Raw genomic sequence first — 20,164 nt, 5'->3', positions numbered from 1 at the left:
ACTGTTTTCCATAGTGGCTGCACCAGTTTGCACTCCCACCAGCAATGTATGAGAGTTCCCTTCTCTCCACATCCTCTCCAACACATGTTGTTTCCTGTCTTGTTAATTATAGCCATTCTGACGGGCGTGAGGTGATATCTCATTGTAGTTTTGATTTGCATTTCCCTGATAGTTAGTGATTTTGAACATCTTTTCATGTGTCTGTTGGCAATCTGTATATCTTCTTTGGAGAAATGCCTGTTCAGGTCTTTTGCCCATTTTTTAATTGGGTTGGTAGTTTTTTTGTTGCTGAGATGCATGAGTTCTTTATATATTTTGGAGATTAAGCCCTTATCAGAAGTATGGTTTGCAAATATCTTCTCCCAATTGTTAGGTTGTCTTTTCGTTTTGTTGATGGTTTCCTTTGCTGTGCAGAAGCTTTTTAGTTTGATGTAGTCCCATTTGTTTATTTTTTCTATTGTTTCTCTTGCCCAGTCAGACGTGGTGTTTGAAAAGATGTTGCTAAGACCGATGTTGAAGAGCGTACTGCCTATGTTTTCTTCTAGAAGTTTCACAGTTTCAGGTCTTACATTCAAGTCTTTAATCCATTTGGAGTTAATTTTTGTGTATGGTGTAAGGTAAGGGTCTACTTTCATTTTTTTGCATGTGGCTATCCAGTTTTCCCAACACCATTTGTTGAAGAGACTTTCTTTTCCCCATTGTATGTTCTTGGCTCCTTTGTCAAAGATTAGCTGTCCACAGATGTGTGGGTTTATTTCTGGGCTTTCGATTCTATTCCATTGATCTGTGTGTCTGTTTTTGTGCCAGTACCATGCTGTTTTGGGTACTATAGCTTTGTAATATATTTTGAAATCAGGGAGTGTGATACCTCCAGCTTTGTTCTTTCTTCTCAGGATTCCTTTAGCTATTCGGGGTCTTTTGTTGTTCCAAATAAATTTTAGGATTCTTTGTTCTATTTCTGTGAAAAATGTTGTTGGAACTTTGATAGGGATTGCATTGAATCTATAGATGGCTTTAGGAAGTATGGACATCTTAACTATGTTAATTCTTCCAATTCAAGAGCACGGAATATCTTTCCATTTCTTTGTGTCTTCTTCAATTTCTTTCAGAAATGTTTTATAGTTTTTGGTGTACAGATCTTTCACCTCTTTGGTTAAGTTTATTCCTAGGTATTTTATTCTTTTTGTTGCAATTGTAAATGGTATGGTATTCTTAATTTCTCTTTCTGCTACTTCGTTGTTAGTGTACAGAAATGCAACTGATTTTTGTATGTTGATTTTGTATCCTGCAACTTTACCATATTCGTTTATTACTTCTAAAAGTTTTCTGGTGGATTCTTTAGGGTTTTCTATATATAAAATCATGTCATCTGCAAATAGTGACAGTTTCACTTCTTCCTTTCCAATTTGGATCCCTTTTATTTCTTTCTCTTGCCTGATTGCTCTGGCTAGGACTTCCAGTACTATGTTAAATAGGAGTGGTGACAGTGGGCATCCTTGTCTGGTTCCTATTCTTAGAGGGATGGCTTTCAGTTTTTCACCATTGAGGATGATATTAGCTGTGGGTTTCTCATATATGGTCTTTATTATGTTGAGATACTTTCCTTCTATACCCATTTTCTTCAGATTTTTTATCATAAATGGATGCTGTATCTTGTCAAATGCCTTCTCTGCATCTATTGAGATGATCATGTCATTTTTATTCTTCATTTTATTAATGTGGTGTATCACGTTGATTGATTTGCGAATGTTAAACCATCCCTGCATCCTTGGAATAAATCCCACTTGATCATGGTGTATAATCTTTTTAACATATTGTTGTATGCGATTTGCTAGTATTTTGTTGAGCATTTTTGCATCGATGTTCATCAGTGATATTGGACTGTAATTTTCTTTTTTTTTGTTGTTCTTGTTTGGTTTTGGTATCAGGGTAATGTCAGCTTCGTAGAATGAGTTAGGGAGCTTCCCACCCTCCTCAATTTTTTGGAAGAGTTTGAGAAGGATAGGTATTAAGTTTTCTTTGAATGTTTGGTAGAATTTCCCAGGGAAGCCGTCTGGTCCTGGACTTTTATTTTTGGGGAGGTTTGTGATTACTGTTTCGATCTCCTTACTGGTGATTGGTCTATTCAAATTCTCTACTTCTTCTTGATCCAGTTTTGGAAGGTTGTATGATTCTAAGAATTTATCCATTTCTTCCAGATTGTAGAATTGGTTGGCATATAGCTTTTCATAGTATTCTCTTATAATCTTTTGTATTTCCGAGGTGTCTGTTGTAACCTCTCCTAATCTTTTGTATTTCCGAGGTGTCTGTTGTAACCTCTCCTCTTTCATTTCTGATTTTACTTATTTGTGTCTTCTCTCTTTTTTTCTTGGTGAGTCTAGCCAAAGATTTGTCAATTTTGTTGATCTTTTCAAAGAACCAGCTCTTGGTTTTATTAATTTTTTCTTTTTTTTTTTGGTCTCTATTTATTTCTGCTCTGATTTTTATTATTTCCCTTCTTCTACTGATTTTGGGCTTGGTTTGTTCTTCTTTTTCCAGTTCCTTTAGGTGCATTGTTAGATTGTTTATTTGAGATTTTTCTTGTTTGTTGAGATAGGCCTGTATCGCTATAAACTTCCCTCTTAGAACCGCTTTTGCTGTATCCCATAAATTCTGGCATGTCGTATTTTCATTTTCATTTGTCTCCAGGTATTTTTTGATTTCTTCGTTAACCCAGTTGTTGTTCAGTAGCATTTTGTTTAATCTCCACGTATTTCTGGCTTTTCTGATTTTCTTCCTATAGTTGATTTCTAGTTTCATACCGTTGTGGTCAGAAAAGATGCTTGGTATTATTTCAATCTTCTTAAATTTATGGAGACTTGTTTTGTGGCCTAATATGTGATCAATCCTGGAGAATGTTCCATGTGCATTTGAAAAGAACGTGTATTCTTCGGTTTTTGGATGGAATGCTCTGTATATATCTACTAGGTCCATCTGTTCTAGTGTGTCGTTTAAGGCCAATGTTTCCTTATTGATCTTCTGTTTGGATGATCTATCCGTTGGTGTAAGTGGAGTGTTAAAGTCCCCTACTATTATTGTGTTACTGCCTATTTCTGTTTTTATGTCTGTTAATAATTGCTTTATATATTTAAGTGCACCTACATTGGGTGCGTAGATATTTACAACTGTTATATCCTCTTGTTGGATTGTTCCCTTGATCATTATGTAATGCCCTTCTTTGTCTCTTTTTACAGTTTGTGTTTTCAAGTCTATTTTGTCTGATATGAGTACTGCTACCCCAGCTTTCTTTTCATTGCCAATTGCGTGGAGTATCTTTTTCCATCCCTTCACTTTCAGTTTGTGATTGTCTTTAGGTCTGAAGTATGTCTCTTGTATGCAGCATATATATGGGTCTTGTTTTTTTCTCCAGTCAGCCACCCAGTCAGCCTTGTAATGGGAGCATTTAGTCCATTGACGTTTAAAGTAGCTATTGATAAGTATGTACTTACTGCCATTTTTTAACTTTTTTTTTCTCTCAGTGTTTTAGTAGTCCTTCTCTGTTCCTTTCTTCTATACAGAATTGATGGTCACTTTAGTTTGACCTCTGTCTGAAAGCTGTACTCTTAACTCCCTTCCTCCCTCCTTTTATGTTTTTGATATCATATCTAACCCCCTTTCTGCATTTGTATCCATTATGTTCTAATCATGGAAATAGATAATTTTTCCTATTTGTGGTCTTCTCTTTTCCGCTTAAATCAGTCCCTTTAACATTTCTTGTAGCACTGGTTTCTTGGTGACAAACTCTTTTAATTTTTGCTTATCTGGGAAAATTTTGATCTCTCCTTCCATTTTGAATGATAACCTTGCTGGGTAGAGTATTCTTGGTTGTAAGTTTTTTCCTTTTAGCACTTTAAATATATCATGCCATTCTCTTCTAGCCTGTAAGGTTTCTGCTGAGAAGTCAGCTGATAGCCTTATGGGGTTTCATTTGTATGTAACTTGACATTCTCTTGCGGCTTTTAGGATTCTCTCTTTATCTCTAATTCTGGACATTTTGATTATGATGTGTCTTGGTGTGGGCCTCTTTGGGTTTATCTTGTTTGGGGCTCTCTGTGCTTCCTGTACCTGGATGTCTGTTTCCTTCCTTAGGTTAGGGAAGTTTTCATCTATTATTTCTTGAAATAGATTCTCTGCCCCCTTGTCTCAGTCTTCTCCTTCCGGGACACCTATAACACAGATGTTAGTGTGCTTGATGTTGTCCCAGAGGTCCCTTAGACTGTCCTCACTCTTTTTAATTCTTTTCTCTTTTACCTGTTCACCTTGGGTAATTTCTTCTAGTCTTTCATCCAGCTCACAGATCCGTTCTTCTGTATCCTCTACTCTGCTTTTGAGTCCCTCTAGTGAATTTTTCATTTCCAGTATTGTATTCTTCATTTCTGATTGGTTCTTTTTTATATCTTCCATTTCTTTGTTGACATTCTCACTGAGTTCATCTATTCTTCTCCCCAGATCAGTGAACATCCTTAACACTCTTAGTTTGAACCCTCTGTCAGGTAGGTTGCTCATTTCTGTTTCACTTAGTTCCTATTCTGGGGTTTTGTCCTGTTCCCTTACTTGGAATGTATTCCTTTGCCTCCTCATTTTGCCTCTTTCCCTGTGCTTGTGTCTACGTATTAGGTAGGTCAGCTATGTCTCCTGCTCTTGGATAGGTGACCTTATGTAAGTGATGCCTTAGGAGGCTTCCAGTGTGCTTCCCTCAGTTCTCAATGTTCCAGGGGTGACCCCTATGTGGGTTACGTGTGTCCTTCTGTTGTGGCGTGTTTGCTCTCCCTGTAGGCGCCCAGGGAGGATGAGTTATGCTCCTGGTCAGCTGTTGTAATGCTCAGCTGCTTGTAGTTGTTGTGGGCCCTTCAGTCTCTTTATCAGGTGTGGGGAGCCCCAGCACAGTTGGCTGCAAGTTCTAATACCACATTTGTGTTGCAGTATTTCTTTTAAGTGAGTAGGCCCCCAGCGTGGCAGGTTGTTAGGCTCAGGGCCTTACAATTGCTGTAAGCCTCTAGCCTATTAGGTCTCTTGTCAGCTCTCTGAGCATTGCAGCTGGGTGGGGCTGGCCTCAGGCACAGGAGCACCCAATTGTTTCAGGCTTTGGAAGGTGGGGCAAACCTCCTATGTGGGTCTTTGAGAAGCACACGTCTTCTGCAGCTGACAAACCCTGCCACCCACAGGTCCACACACACAGTCAACACAGTCCTGCCCCATGTGCGCGCCCTGACCTCCTGAAGCGGACCCAGTCTCTCCACGGCGGGAGCCCCACACACTCCGCCACCTCCCCACACTCTCCACCTGCTCCGTGTGCACACCCTGCCCCACTCACTCAAGTCAGCTCAGTTGCCAGGCTGCAGAGAATCTAGTCACCAATCTATGCAGGCCCACACGTTGCCTGAGGGCTTGTTTTGGGTGGGGCCAGTCTCTAGGGTGGGCTGCCTGCCCTGGCTGAGCTGGATTAAATCGGTGCTCTAGCGTGTGGGGCAGACGCTGGGCTAGCAGGCCTCAGGGAGAACTCCAATGGCGTCTCTGTCAGCACACCGACACCAGGCCACAACAATGGCCACCGCCAATGTCCCAGTCCCTGGAGAGGTCTCACCCCTCACCGAGATGCACTCAGGGCCTATTAGGTGAGTCTCTTGTCACCACAGCACTGTGCACCTTTCTTTCTGGTGATTTTAGGATGCTTTCTGAAATGGGTGAGTTTGCACGCGGGCCCTTTAAGAGCCAGTTTTAGTTTCTTTGTGAACCGGGTTTTCTGGGGGTGCTCCCCAGTGTTTTAGTAGCAGGCACAGTCAGATATTATGCTGTTGGTCTCGATGGTGCTGTGTCCACAAAATGCCCACAGTGGGGGCGCTCCCCGGCTCAGGGCCCCGCGCCTCCAGGGAGGCTGCATACCTGTGAGCTGCTCCCGGCGGCCGTGAAGCTGGCGGCTTGTGAAGGCGGCGTTTTTCCTCTCCAGAAGGGAGTCTCTGCCTCTTCCACCTCAGTTAGGATTGTCCGATGTTGCAGGAGTTCCTCTTATCCAGTTTTCAGTTCAGGGGTAATTTTTCCACGAGTAGTTGTAAATTGGCTGTTTCCGCAGGAGGAGGTGAGTTCAGAGTCTGCCTACACCGCCATCTTGACTCCCTATTTCTATCTTTGAAGTGGTATATTTAGGCAATTCACATTTAAAGTGATTATTGATGTATTTGGTTTAATAACCACTCTGTTAGCACCTGTTTTCTCTTACTTGTATTTGTTCTTTGTTGTTGTTTTTTTCTATTGTCTGCCTTTTCTGGTTTTAATTGAGCATTCTGTATGATGCCATTTTCTCTTCTCTTTCAACTTATCAATTATTTTTCTTTTTTTTAAATTAGTGGTTGCTTTAGACTTTGCCATATAGATTCGCAACTAATCTAAATCCACTAACAAATAACACTGTTGTGCTTCACAGTTTGTGCAAGTACCTCATAACAGAGTAGCCTTGATTATTCCTTCTCATCGCTTATGACATCGGTGTCATTCATTTTACATACCCATATAGGATAATCACCCAATGCATTGTTATAATTATTACTTTGAACAAATAGTTATCAATTAAATCAATTATTAATAAGAAAAATATTTTATTTATATTCATCTATTTCTTCTCTGATGTTCTTTCTGTCTTTATGTAAATCTGAATTTCTGACCTATATAATTTTCCCACTCCCTGAAGAACGTTTTTTAACATATCCTTTAGAGCAGATCTAATAGAAATAATTCCCTCAGTGTTTTGTTTGTCTGAGAAAGTCTCCTTTTCTCTTTCACTGTTGATGGATAATTTCAATGGATATGGAATTCTAGCTTAGTGGGTTTTCTTTCAACACTGTATTTTATTTATTTTTAGCATTACGTCTAGTTCTCAAATAATAGAAATTTAAACTTAGCCTATGAATATATTCTAATATATCTCATATACTTGGCAGATGCTCTTTTTCAGAGGTACCCTTTTCCCAGAGTCACAGGTAAATGGGTCAACTATAGAACCAGGATATATATCCACGTCACTTAACTCGCAGCCCAGTGTTCTTTACAGTAATTCTCACCATCCCATCAGCTTATTAAACTGTTCTTATTTATCATTTTCCCATATGACTAGCTCTTATATCTTGTGGTAATTATATACAATCATGTTTATAGCAATTGCATTTTCAATCCATTAAAAAAACTGTACAAATGAAAAAGGCATAATTTTCACTGTCTTTGCTTTGTTAATTGGAAGGCATGAAGTACAATATAAACTTACTTTTTGAAAAAAATACACATATCTAAAATATATTTATTTTCAACTAGATAAGTGTGTTTATTTCCATTAAGAATAAACCTAATATATTTTCTTTCCGAAGAGCATCTCCATTTTGATGGCTAGATTCTAACCTTTAAAATGCATCAAACACATTACCATTTTGAGGCCATTCACTTTTCAAATGCTGGTCCTTTCCTTCTTTTGTTAAAATCATCCCTTTATCAAGTTATTTTAATCTCATGTCAGAAATGTGAAACAGGTAGCACATACTCAAGAACTCTAGCTTAGAATGAAAATTTCTGAAAAAAATGCTACTTTATGAAATGCTCTGCAAACCAACATTGCTTCCGAGAAAGGTGCTGCATCTTTGAAATAAGGCAATGAGTTACCGAGAAGACGGATTCTCTTGTTTTATGATATGGTTTCTCATCTAGAAGTAGCCAATACTTATAGGTTGGTGGAACAATCTATTAATAGTTAGATTAATAACCTAACCATTATTAGGTTATTAACACCAACAGCTAAAATACTCTTCTGCAGAATGCCAGGTATGAGTGGTTCTCAAAACTTGGCTATATATTGGAATCATCTGGGGAGCTCTGAAAGTACTATTGCCTGAATCCCAGCCCCAGAGCTTCTGATTTAATTGGGCTGGACATTGGTTCCCGGGCGTTGCAAATATTAAAAGCTCTCCAGGTGAATTTAATGTTCAGTCAAATCTGAGAACCATTCCTTTCATGCTCTTAACTAGCAATTGTAAATGTGCAATTTTTTCTATTGCCAATGTATAACAAGTTTTTATTGCTTCTGTAACAAATTATCACAAAATTAATGGATTAAAACAACACAACCATATTATCTTACATTTCTGTTTATCAGAAGACCAATGCGCATCTCACTGGGCTAAAATCAAAGTGTCAGTTGGTCTGCATTTCTCTCAGGAGGCTCAAAGGGAGAATATATTTCCTTATTTCCTCACTTCTAGAGGCCACCCACGTTCATTGGCATGTGGCCCCTTCCTCCATCTTCTAATCCAGCAATGGAGAGGAGAGACAAAGTAGTTCCTTCTCAGATTGCCGTCCCTCTGGTTCTTTGTGTCCTGGAAGGTTCTCCAAGTTTAAGGACTCATGTGATTAGATTGGGACCACCTGGATAATACAGTATACTCTTTCATCTCAACAATCTTAATCTTATTCACATCTGCAAAGTCCCTTTTGCCATGAAAAGTAATATATTCACAGATTTCTAGGATCTGTGGTCGTGATTCCCAAAACAAATTAGAGGAAGTTCGGTGGCATCTTCTGGTGTTAAACCTACTGGCCTACTTGAAATATGTTTATGTCCCTGCAACTCTGAGCCCCATGCTTAAAAGATTTTGAAAAGTATTTCCAAAAGAGATGACTATCAACCTCCACTGAATTGATAACTGAATCTGCTAACAGACTTTCCTGTTTCCCCATTCCACTGAAGAGGTCAGAAGTGGGATTCCAATGTTGTTTTGAATGATTATGCTGACAACTACAGGGAAATAGGTTTTTGGTACACCATGGAGGCATGGAGGAGTATGGAAGAAAACAAACAATCATCTGAAGTAAAAGTTAATGAAAAATACTCACCCATCCCAGACAGGAGCACCAAGAGCTCATTTCCTTCAAGAATTATAATTGGGTTATACAACCTAACAAAGTTTATGAAAAAAGAAAAGCTATGTTTCTGATTAACTAGATAATGGAGGAGGAAAGTCCTAAAGTAACAAATACCACTAAAACTCCATGAGCACTTGCAGAAATGAAGAGAATGCCGTCCGCTTCCTTTTCCTTTTATCAGATCCCATATGTGTGTGTACGGACATATACAGTTTAATTTTCTTTTCATTTTTTCCTCCACATTCTTATATATATATATTTATTATAATTATACTTACAATTTATAGTATATATTAAGTAATACTGAGTCACAATTATAACACAAAGTATGACTGTTACTCAGAAATCTGAGTTTGAAACTGAATTCAGTAATTTTTGAACATTAGATTTTACTCCTTGGGAAATGATTTGAGTGAGGTTTTGGTTGTACAAAGAATAGTCAAATTATGTTTAGAGGGGATATTTTTGTGTAAATATGGCAAGAAGGACATATGTTGGGAAAGTCATTGTGTGGACTCTAATGTATATTTTCCAGGACATCAGATCTTTCTCATTTCATTGGAAAGCAGAGGAATCCCTCCATCACTGGAGCCAATTGTGTGGCTGTGGAGGGGTTGGAAGACAGATCCTATCTTTGTGTAGCTAAAAGGGGGCACATTAACCAAGTAAATGAAATAATGTATCCCTCCCCTAGAATTTGGATCATAAGAGAGTGAAGGAAAAGCGGAAGGTCAGTTACAGATTTTGTACAGCATGTAGCTGAGAGAAGAGAGGCACAGCTGAGAGCCTGTAGGGGACAATGTGCAGTCACACAGTGACAAACATGTTGTAGGGGCACTGGTGACATTATCCTAATTGGCCAATATCTGTGACCACATGTTCCTGGCAACTCCTGGTTCTACAGTATTTATGGCCATTCAATAACATACTTGAGGCCATTCTAATAAACTCTTTTTATGCTAAATTATTTAAAAATTAGTTTGAGTAATTTGCAACTATAGAATCTATCTTGTATACACAACGTTATTTATTGAATAGTGAATGCTTGGCAAGAATCCAAATCCTATTTTTTGCACATTGGAAATACAGAAAAATGAAGTCAGAATTTAATTAAACTCCAGGGAAGTGTGACGAAGGAGGAAAAAAGTAAATGAAGTAAGAGCTGGATTCTAGCAGCAAGTTCCTAGGTGTCAGAAAAATGTGCATGATGGAGTTTAAATAGGAATGGAATAAAGGAAGTTGATTTTGGCTCCAAGCAAGTACTACCAGATAGTGGGAAAGTTTCGAGTGCTTCAGTGCAAAAGTGAACGGTGATGCAATGAACACAACTTGCATCCCCACAGTGGCGTTACATTACAGGTTTTGCGCTAGTAGGGTTAAAAGGAGAAAGTGCATAAATCTATTCATCCAAATGGGAGCACTGTTAAAAATGAAAGGTGGCTCTATTAATAATTACACTGTTGCAGTAATATAAACTAGGACTTTTCCTGGTGAACCAGAATACAAGGTCACCCTAGTTATTCAATTCAATAATTCATCAGAAGTATTTACTGAGTGCCCTGTTATGTCTAAATAACCATGGGATTAACAAAGGTAAATAATAGGTTATTCATCTTTCCCGGAAAAACATAATTTCTAATAGAGGAACCATGCAAGTGAACAGCAAACTAATAGGAAAGGCAGAAATTGATTAAAATGATAAAAAATTGAAATTAAAAAAAAAGTATGGAAGAATACAGAAGGGAGGTAACACACTTGAACAGTAAGGAGAGAGATTGCAGGAGGGGCCAACTGACAAGGTAGGTAGGTGAAAGCATCATTTGAGCTGGATTTTGAAAGAAGTTGATGGATATTTTGGTTATTTCCTAGATATACCTCCCACCACGTTTCACGTTGCCTTTTTTAATACAACTACATGAAAATCCATGTAGGAAATCCATGCAAGATGTGCTTTCATACAATTTCTCACTTTTTAATCTCACAGTATGTTGTTCTCTCTGTCTACTTTGCCTAGATAATTTCAGAATGACGATAAAATTTTTAACCAAGCATTATCTACTCATGAAATCATTCTGAATGCCCCTTCTAACACCTATTTGTTTAATACATCTTCCTTTGCACCGCCCTAGTACCTTTTATAAACCTTTTTCCACATTCATGGAATGATTAGAGTAGAGTTTGCCACACACACACACACACACACACACAAACTTAATAGTGACTTCCAAAAAGATTGTGAAAGAAAGTGATGATTATTTACATGGATTATGAATGAGAATAAGCCAAAAGTATTTGTATCAATCAAAATGCATTAATAATATATTTGTAGGACTCATGTTAACATTTGTTAACCTATCTATATAGAGGAAATATTTTAAAGTTTAACAGTTAAGAATAAATTGGTGCTCTGTTATGGATCCCCAAGGAAAATTAGGTATAGAACTAATGTCATTTATTTATTAAAGTATACATATTGACTACCATGAGCCATCTACTGTTCACAATGTTAAAGGTATATAAGTAATGAAAACAGAAAAAACCAAAATCTTTTATTTTTCAAAAAGTTTATATTCTATTGTAGGAGATAGATATTAAACAATGTGATAAATAAATTCTATTGACAAGACAAGGGCTCTGGATAGGGAGAAACAATAATAGACCAAAGTAAGGAGAATTGGGAGAGTTGTCAGAAAGAATCATTTCATCATTTACCTCATCCATCGTAATGACAGGCCTCTTTGAGAAGCTGACATGTGAGCAAAACTTGAGGGAACCAGAAGGCAGATGAGAAGAGCAATTTTCAGAAGAGAAAACAGCCAGTGCAGAGCTCTGTTCCAGGAGCCAGTCTGAGATGCTTGAGGGAGGGATGGAGGCCAGTGAGCTGGGTCTGAGTAGCAGGAGATGAGGTCAGAGGATTAAAGAAGGGAAAAAAGTGTAAGGCCTTGTAGACCATTCAAAGGAAGTTGGCTTTTACCCTAAATAAAATGGGGACCCATTGGAAATTACTGGGCAGAGAAACATGATCTGACTTACTCTGTAAGGTTCCCTCTGGCTGCTTTACTGAGGATAGACTGCATGGCTGTAAGAGTGGAAGAAAGGAGACCGGCCAGGAGCCGTTATTAGCTGGGCAGATATGCTGGCAATACCCAGTGCATATGTCCATGCTGTTTGCTCGTTTGCAGCCCGAGCCTGGAGCTTTCTGACTGAGTTCTGCAATGGCAGAAAGCACGGACTCTCTCTGCCTTACTCTCCCCGTCTCGCCCCTGCCCTCAGTCTCTTTCAGCTTCTCTTTCCCTTTGGGTTTACACTCTGCATCTACTTCTTACCACCTCTCAGTGTCATCTATTTCCTTCCTCCCACTCCTTTCCCACTTTTTCCTTCTTTCTTTCCTGTTGCAGGTGTTTAAAGGAGATTTGGCAAAGAGCAATAAAATCAAGTTTCATAGCGCCAATATTCTCTGCTTGCTTTCCTGGCTATTTCTACATCTCGTTTGTATGGGAATCCATGAAATTATTTGCTACATTTAAATTAGAGGATTTAATTTTATTTAAAAACAATAAAATACAATATATAATTATTAGTTTAGTTATTTCATAGCTCCATAATGGCAGTAAACCATAATGTATTAATCTTTATACCTTTCCTACCTAATGCTGTGCTGACACCCTGTAGTTGCTCATTAACGTTGATGAATAAATGAAATGAGTATTTTATCTAATTATGCCTATCTTGTTTCAAACAGTACATTAAGGGTTTGTTCTCTACTTAAGATGATTCTGTTATTCTCAACATTGTGATTATTGCATACAAATATTAAATCACAAGGTTGCACTTAAATTATTACATAAAACAAATTGGGAACAATTTAAAGAGCATCTAATGTCAAGATATTTGGAGTTTAAAATTCAAATGTCTTGTGCAGAAATACATTTAGTGAGACAAGAATGTTTAATATCCTTTATTTGCTATTGTAAAATCATTGTGTGTAATTTAATTAAGGCAATTTTGCTAGATTCCTATGCGTAGATTTTTTCTTAATCATAGTTTTCCACATTTGTTTCTTTTTTAAAAATTGTATTCCTTTCCTTGTTTGTTTTTTATTTACGTTAGCTTAGAGTGTTACCAGAAATATTTTTGTGGAGTCCTAAACGTCTTTGACACAACAAAGTCTTTCTCTGATCTCCCAGGCTGAGGTTTGTTTCCTTCTCATGTGCTTCTATGCACTGCTGTCTCTGGCTTTTATTGCCTTGCATTCAGTGTGATTCTTCAACTTGGCTTTGAGCTCCAAAGCCAAGATTATGTTGGTTTTTAGCAGAAGGCTAGGACAGTACAGAGTAATTGTTTTTGATATTTTTATAAAGAAAAATGTACAACAGACATAAGATAAAAACAATTCCCTGACTCTTAAAAAAATAGAAGCAGAAACATAAACTATCTGAAGTTTAAGAACTCAGGTCTGCTTACCATTGGTTCTGTCTCCCTCCTCAAATGATGGGACCACAACTCTTTCTTGCATTAGTGCTCATAAGGGGTTCACCTATAGCAGATGAATCCTGATTGGACACAATTCATCGTGATAATCTCATTTGTCATGGCCAGTGATAGTTGTAGTTACTAGCCATGGGTCCTAGTTCATGCTAATGATATATAACTGGAAATTTCCTGGGTATGGTGTCTGGGAAAGCTCTTGCTTTCCTGATAAAATGAGACAGACTTGTCTGTCATGGCCCTCTGAGTTCACCCTCCCTACTTCTTCCTGCTTGGAATCTGATGTGATGCCTAGAAGTAGAATCGTCATCTTGTGACACACACAATGTGCTCTCCCACTAAAGAAAGTTTACTGAGGCCGCATCTTTGATGAAATCATTAATCAGCTACGCTTTCTGTAGACTATCTCCAGGCTTCTTGTCATATAAGTGAAATAAATTCTTATTTAAGCTACTTTCTATAAGATTTTCCATTACTTGCAGCTAAGTGTAACATTAACTGATACTACGCTCTTGCTGGTTTGTTTTTATAGTTTGTAATTTCTGATATTCTTTCTTTATCTTCCTAATCTATAATAACAGGCTGTTTTTCACTTTCCAAAGAATGAAAGAAATGTATCTTCCGAATAATGATACCTTTTCTGAGGAAAAGAAAAAGTCTCACTTTCATTCTTTTTAGTGAGATAAGAAAATCTCAAGACCCTTTATATCCAAGTTCAGTCAAAAGGTTAGCCTTTCCTTCTGTTCCTTAACAAATATAATGCTGGAAAACATTCAAATAATACCTCAGTACTTCCTACTTGCTGCTAAACAGTCCTTTGATAAATACAACTCTCTTGGACCTCAGAGATAGTGTGCCTCATCTGGAGCTGGGAAGGACACAGAGCGGTGGAATTCAGCCCATAGCCATGCCTCTGGGGCATGAATCACTGCAAATGGCCATTTGGCATAACTTGCTTAAGAACAGTTGTTCCTGTTGGGAAACTATCACAAGGCAAGGCAGGAGTTTAGGGCACACAGAGTGGGATTTGACTGGAAGTGTCCGTAGTGCAATCCGTTCACGACTTTGACCTCCTTCAGTTCCTCACTTTTGGTTTCTACTCTCTCATCAAGCTCTCTCTGGTGATATTTTGTTTTTGGTTCAAGTAGGCCCTACCTGCTCTAGAACCTATGTGATAAATTGCTTCCTCTTTGCACTTGAAGCTCCTGAGGTGAACTGCTCTCTTAGCTGCTCTCCCTAAATAAATATTGTCCAGTCTCCTGATGTGTAACTCTTGCAGTTTAGTGAAGTGGAAAGAAAATGAAGATTTAAGTACATAAAAATGATTTCTAGTCCTTCTGTTTCTAGTGGATGTCAGACTTTGTTTTTTCCATTATCGTATTTTACTTATTGTGCCAAAGAACACTTTCATTCAGATAAAACATAAAAAGCCAGCTTATAAATGGAGTTTTAATAACAAATTATTCAGTCAGTTATTTATCTCCACAAAGGCATCCTCTGATGTCTGGAAGTTTTAAATGATTATAAGACGAATGGTAACATGAGTGGGAACCTTAACCTTCCCATTTCTTGAGAGGTATGTTAATCTTTACTGTATGTAAAATCAGCATCTCCCAATCCTTTCCTCTTACCTTGGAAATAGGCACTACATAAAGAAATTGATGTTTTTTATATTAGTAAAATTTTAAGTGAACATCAAGCTTTGATATATAACCATGCTCTACCATAGTTAAGAAGATAGACACTAAAAGCAGGAAGTGGCCTTGGTCTTGTATTTTGGGGTCTGATACTCATCAGTTTTATACCAAATCACTTCATACTCCCTGAAGAATGTGGTTTTAAAGTAGATATAATAAGTTTTTTGAGAGAATGTCAGTCATCGTGCACTTTGCTGTTTTAAATTTGTAGAGTGTTTCATTTTATGTTCGAGGTTTATAGAATTGTATAATGCATGAGATGTCAGAGTCCTTTGAGATCGGCTGGTCCAGCCTCCTCAGTACCCAGATGAGAACACTGAGACGTCAAGAGCCACACAGCCAACTGTAGCGTCATGTAGCCCTCTGTCAAATGGAAAACAATGTCAGCACCAACCCTCCTCACCGGACCCACCATCAACCATGGATGTAGGAGTAAATTTGACAAAAGCCTCTGAATTACTGAATTAGAGAATGGTATCTAGTAGGTGCCCTGGATTTGTAAAGTCACAGATTCATATCCTTTGTATAAAAACAGCAAAATATGTTAAGAGAATATTTGAAAAATATTTCTAACTTCCAACTCCTAAAATTACATACATTGAAAATAAATGAAACAACACCTGAAAATAACATATAGTATGTGGTATGCAGCAAATGCAACGTGCATTTGATATTATTATTAAACATCAGCTACTTGGCTATAACATTCATTTATGTAGATAATTCTTAAAAAGGAGATGTTTCTATTTGTTTTTGTTGCAGATTTTCTTTCTTAATTATGTGTAGCTTAATATTATCCATCCTTAATATATTATTCGTCCCGGTTTGTATTCATATTGCGTGAAAAACAGCAGTCAAGTATTTGGACACATGATCTGAGGTTAAAATGCTTTGTACATTGGAAAAGTAAATGGTGTTTTTCTTTTTTTTAAGGCTTTGTGTCTTTAAAAAAAAGCTCACAAATCGTGTTTTAGAGTATGAGAACTAAAACATCCTATTAGTGACGCTAGAAGTTTTATAGTAGCTGATATTTGCCAGTGATTGTTAAGTGAATAAAGCATCCATCAGTGGTATGGAAATCAGCCCTGTTCATAAATCATTCTGCTCAATCTATTACCAGAGGTGATCTAAGTGAACGTTTTAGGAACATCTATAAAAATTTAAAACAAGGAGCAGGAATGAGTTTCTGAATCTATTTAGTAGTGAGTACTGATCGAAGTCTTAAAAGAAAAATTTTGTCAATATCTTATTTAATTCTGCATAGCATATGATCTAAACAAGTATATTTCTTGTTGCATACACCATGCCTTTCACTCAGAGTAAATTTTCTTTCCTTAAACAGACTAGTTTTATGAGTGAGAAAAGTGTTCACTTGAGGAGTCAATAGCATGCTTTTCTCTGTCCTTGGGTTACTTTAATTCTCCTTACTCAGAACTTCTTCTGCCCGCCCCCACCCCCACCCGGTCCCCATCCCCAGCACCTAGTGCACTCATACTCTTTTGGTTTGCTTAGAAGGCCCTTCTCTAGGCCCAAGAAATTTCTATTTACTTTTACTCAAGATCATATGTTCTAATATATTGTTGTATTCGGTTTGCCAATATTTTGTTGAGGATTTTTGCATCAATGTTCATCAGCGATATTGGCCTGTAATTTTCTTTCTTTGTATTGTCTTTGTCTGGTTTTGGTATCAGGGTGATGTTGGCCTCATAGAATGATTCAGGAAGTGTTCCATCTTCCTCTATTTTTTGGAATAGTTTGAGGAGGATGGGTATTAAATCTTCTTTGAATGTTTGGTAAAATTCACTGGAGAAGCCATCTGGTCCTGGACTTTTATTTTTTGGGAGGTTTTTGATTACTATTTCAATCTCTTTACTTGTTATTGGTCTATTCCGATTCTCCATTTCTTCTTGGTTCAATTTTGGGAGGTTGTATAAGTCTAAGAATTTATCCATTTCTTCTAGATTGTCCAGTTTGTTGGCATATAATTTCTCATAGTATTCTCTTATAATCCTCTGTATTTCCATGGTATCCGTTGTAATTTCTCCTCTTTCATTTCTAATTTTATTTACTTGAGCCTTTTTTCTTTTTTTTCTTAGTAAGCCTGGCTAAGGGTTTGTCTATTTTGTTTATCTTCTCAAAGAACCAACTCTTTGTTTCATTAATCCTTTCTACTGTTTTTTTGGTCTCAATTTCATTTATTTCTGCTCTGATTTGTATTATTTCTCTCCTTCTGCTGGCTTTGGGCTTTGTTTGTTCTTCTTTTTCTAGTTCTGTTAGGTGTAATTTAAGGTTGCCTATTAGGGCTTTTTCTTGTTTGTTAAGGTGGGCTTGTATCGCTATGAGTTTCCCTCTCAGGACCGCTTTTGCTGCATCCCATATGGTTTGATATGGCATGTTATCATTTTTGTTTGTTTCCAGATAGTTTTTGATTTCTCCTTTAATTTCATCAATGATCCATTGGTTGTTCAGTAGCATGTTGTTTAATCTCCACATTTTTGTCACTTTCCCAGTTTTTTTTCCTGGTTCATTTCCAGTTTCATAGCCTTATGGTCTGAAAAGATGCTTGTTATGATTTCAATCTTCTTAAATTTATTGAGGCTTGCTTTGTTTCCCAACATATGGTCTATCCTAGAGAATGTTCCATGCGCGCTTGAGAAGAATGTGTAGTCAGCTGTTTTTGGGTGGAGTGCTCTGTATATGTCTACTAGGTCCATCTCGTCCAGTTTTTCATTTAAGTCTAATATTTCTTTATTAACTTTTTGTCTGGATGATCTATCCATTGCTGTAAGTGGGGTGTTAAGATCCCCTACTATTATTGTGTTGTTGTTGATTTCTCCTTTTAGGTTTGTTAATAGTTGCTTTATGTACATTGGTGCTCCTATGTTGGGTGCATATATATTTATAAGTGATATGTCTTCTTGATGGAGTGTCCCTTTTATCATTATATATTTCCCTTCTTTGTCTTTCTTAACCTGTTTTATCTTGAAGTCTACTTTGTCTGATATGAGTATGGCAACACCTGCTTTCTTTTGTTTGCCATTAGCTTGGAGTATTGTCTTCCATCCTTTCACTCTGAGCCTGTGCTTGTCTTTAGTGCTAAGATGTGTTTCCTGAAGGCAGCATATTGTTGGGTCTTGCTTTTTAATCCATCCTGCCACTCTGTATCTTTTGATTGGAGAGTTCAATCCATTTACATTTAGGGTAATTATTGAAATAGGAGGGCTTAATGTTGCTGTTTTGTCACTTATTTTCTGGTTCTTTTGCATTTCCTTTGTTTCTTGTCCCATTTGTTTTGGACTGACAATTCAGTTTGGTTGTTCTGTCTTATGATTCTTCTAGTTTTCTCTTTGTTTATCATATGTGGATTTGTTTTGATTATTTGTTTAGTGGTTACCTTGAGGTTTGGGCAAAAAATCTTGTGTATGAGATAGTCCATTATCTGATAGCCTCCTATTTCCTTATACTAAGTCAATTCAGTCACTTTCCTCTTCCCCTTCTAAGTTTTTCTTGTTATACCTTATTCTATCTTGTGTTGTGGCTGTGTGTTTACAGTGATGAGGTTAAATTTATTTTTGGTGAATTTCTTCCTTTGATCTTTGAGTTTAGTATTTAAGTGGTTGCTAACCTATTCCAGTAAAGATCTACTATTTCTCTGATTTTGTCTACCTACTTTTCTCCTTCCTCCAAGCTTTGTGTTCCCTTTCTCTTCTTTTTTTCAGGCCTGAGGGCCTTCTTGAGTATTTCTTGTAGTGGGGGTCTCGTGGCCATGAACTCCCTTAGCTTTTGTTTTTCTGGGAGAGTTACTATTTCTCCATCATATTTGAAGGATATTTTTGCTGGATAGAGTATTCTTGGCTGAAAGTTTTTGTCTTTTAGTATTTTGAATATATCATTCCAGTCTCTTCTAGCTTGAAAAGTTTCTGTTGAGAAATCCGCTGAGAGCCTGATGGGAGTTCCTTTGTACGTTATTTTTTGTTTTTGTCTAGCTGCCCTTAATATTGTTTCTTTGTCGTTGACCCTGGCTAGCCTTACCACTAGGTGTCGTGGTGAAGGCCTTTGTCTGTTAATATATATAGGTGTCCTGTTGGCTTTGCTTACTGGTATTTCCTGCTCCTTCCCCAGATTTGGGAAATTTTCAGCTATTATTTCCTTGAATAGGCTCTCTGTTCCTCTTTCCCTCTCCTCTCCCTCAGGAATACCTATAATTCTCATGTTACATTTTCTAATAGAGTCAGATATTTCTCGGAGTCTTTCTTCATTTCTTTTTAGTCTTAGTTCTCTCTCTTCTTCCATCTGGAGTATATCTGCATTCCTATCCTCTAAAGTACTAATTCTTTCCTCCATATTGTCAGCTCTGTTCTTTAAAGATTCCAGATTCTCCTTTATCTTCTCCATTGTGTTCTTCATCTCCATCAGCACTGATTGGTTTTTCTTTATGATTTCAATCTCTTTTGTGAAGAAACTCCTAATCTCATTGAATTGTTTGTCTGTGTTGTCTCGTATTTCGTTGAGTGTTTTTATGATAGCTATTTTGAAATCTCTGTCATTTAGTTTATGGATTTCTGTGTCTTCGGGGTTGATTTCTGGGTACTTGTCATTTTGTTTCTGGTCTGGTGATTTCATATATTTTTGCATTGTGGTTCCTGTGTTGGTTTTGTTTTTCCTCATCCTGGAAGTCTCTGGTTGCAATTTCCACCTGCCGCCACTGTCTGGTGGTAAAGGGCTGTGTAGTCTAAGCCCCCTGCACTCTGCCCCGGTTTTTCTGCTACGATCCGCAGTTTTTTTTTTTGTTTTTTTTTCCCGCTGTGATCCACGGGTCCAGTCCAGTTTGATCAGGTCTGCCTCGGATCGCTAGGTCTGGTCTGGTCCAGCTGCAGACTCCGGGTTGCAGGGAGGGGGGATCTCTCTCTTTTGCCCTCTGGGTCCCTGATGTGGGAGGCTTCTCGTTTGCCCCTCTTTATCCGCTCTCTGGGGTGCTCAGATGTTGATGGTAGCCCTGTGGCTCCTCTGAGTCCTCTGTGCGGGAGTTTCCCACTGGC

Source organism: Diceros bicornis, chromosome 31 (genome assembly GCF_020826845.1).
Source record: "Diceros bicornis minor isolate mBicDic1 chromosome 31, mDicBic1.mat.cur, whole genome shotgun sequence".
NCBI lineage: Eukaryota > Metazoa > Chordata > Mammalia > Perissodactyla > Rhinocerotidae > Diceros > Diceros bicornis.
Note: the sequence above shows the minus strand (reverse complement) of the source record.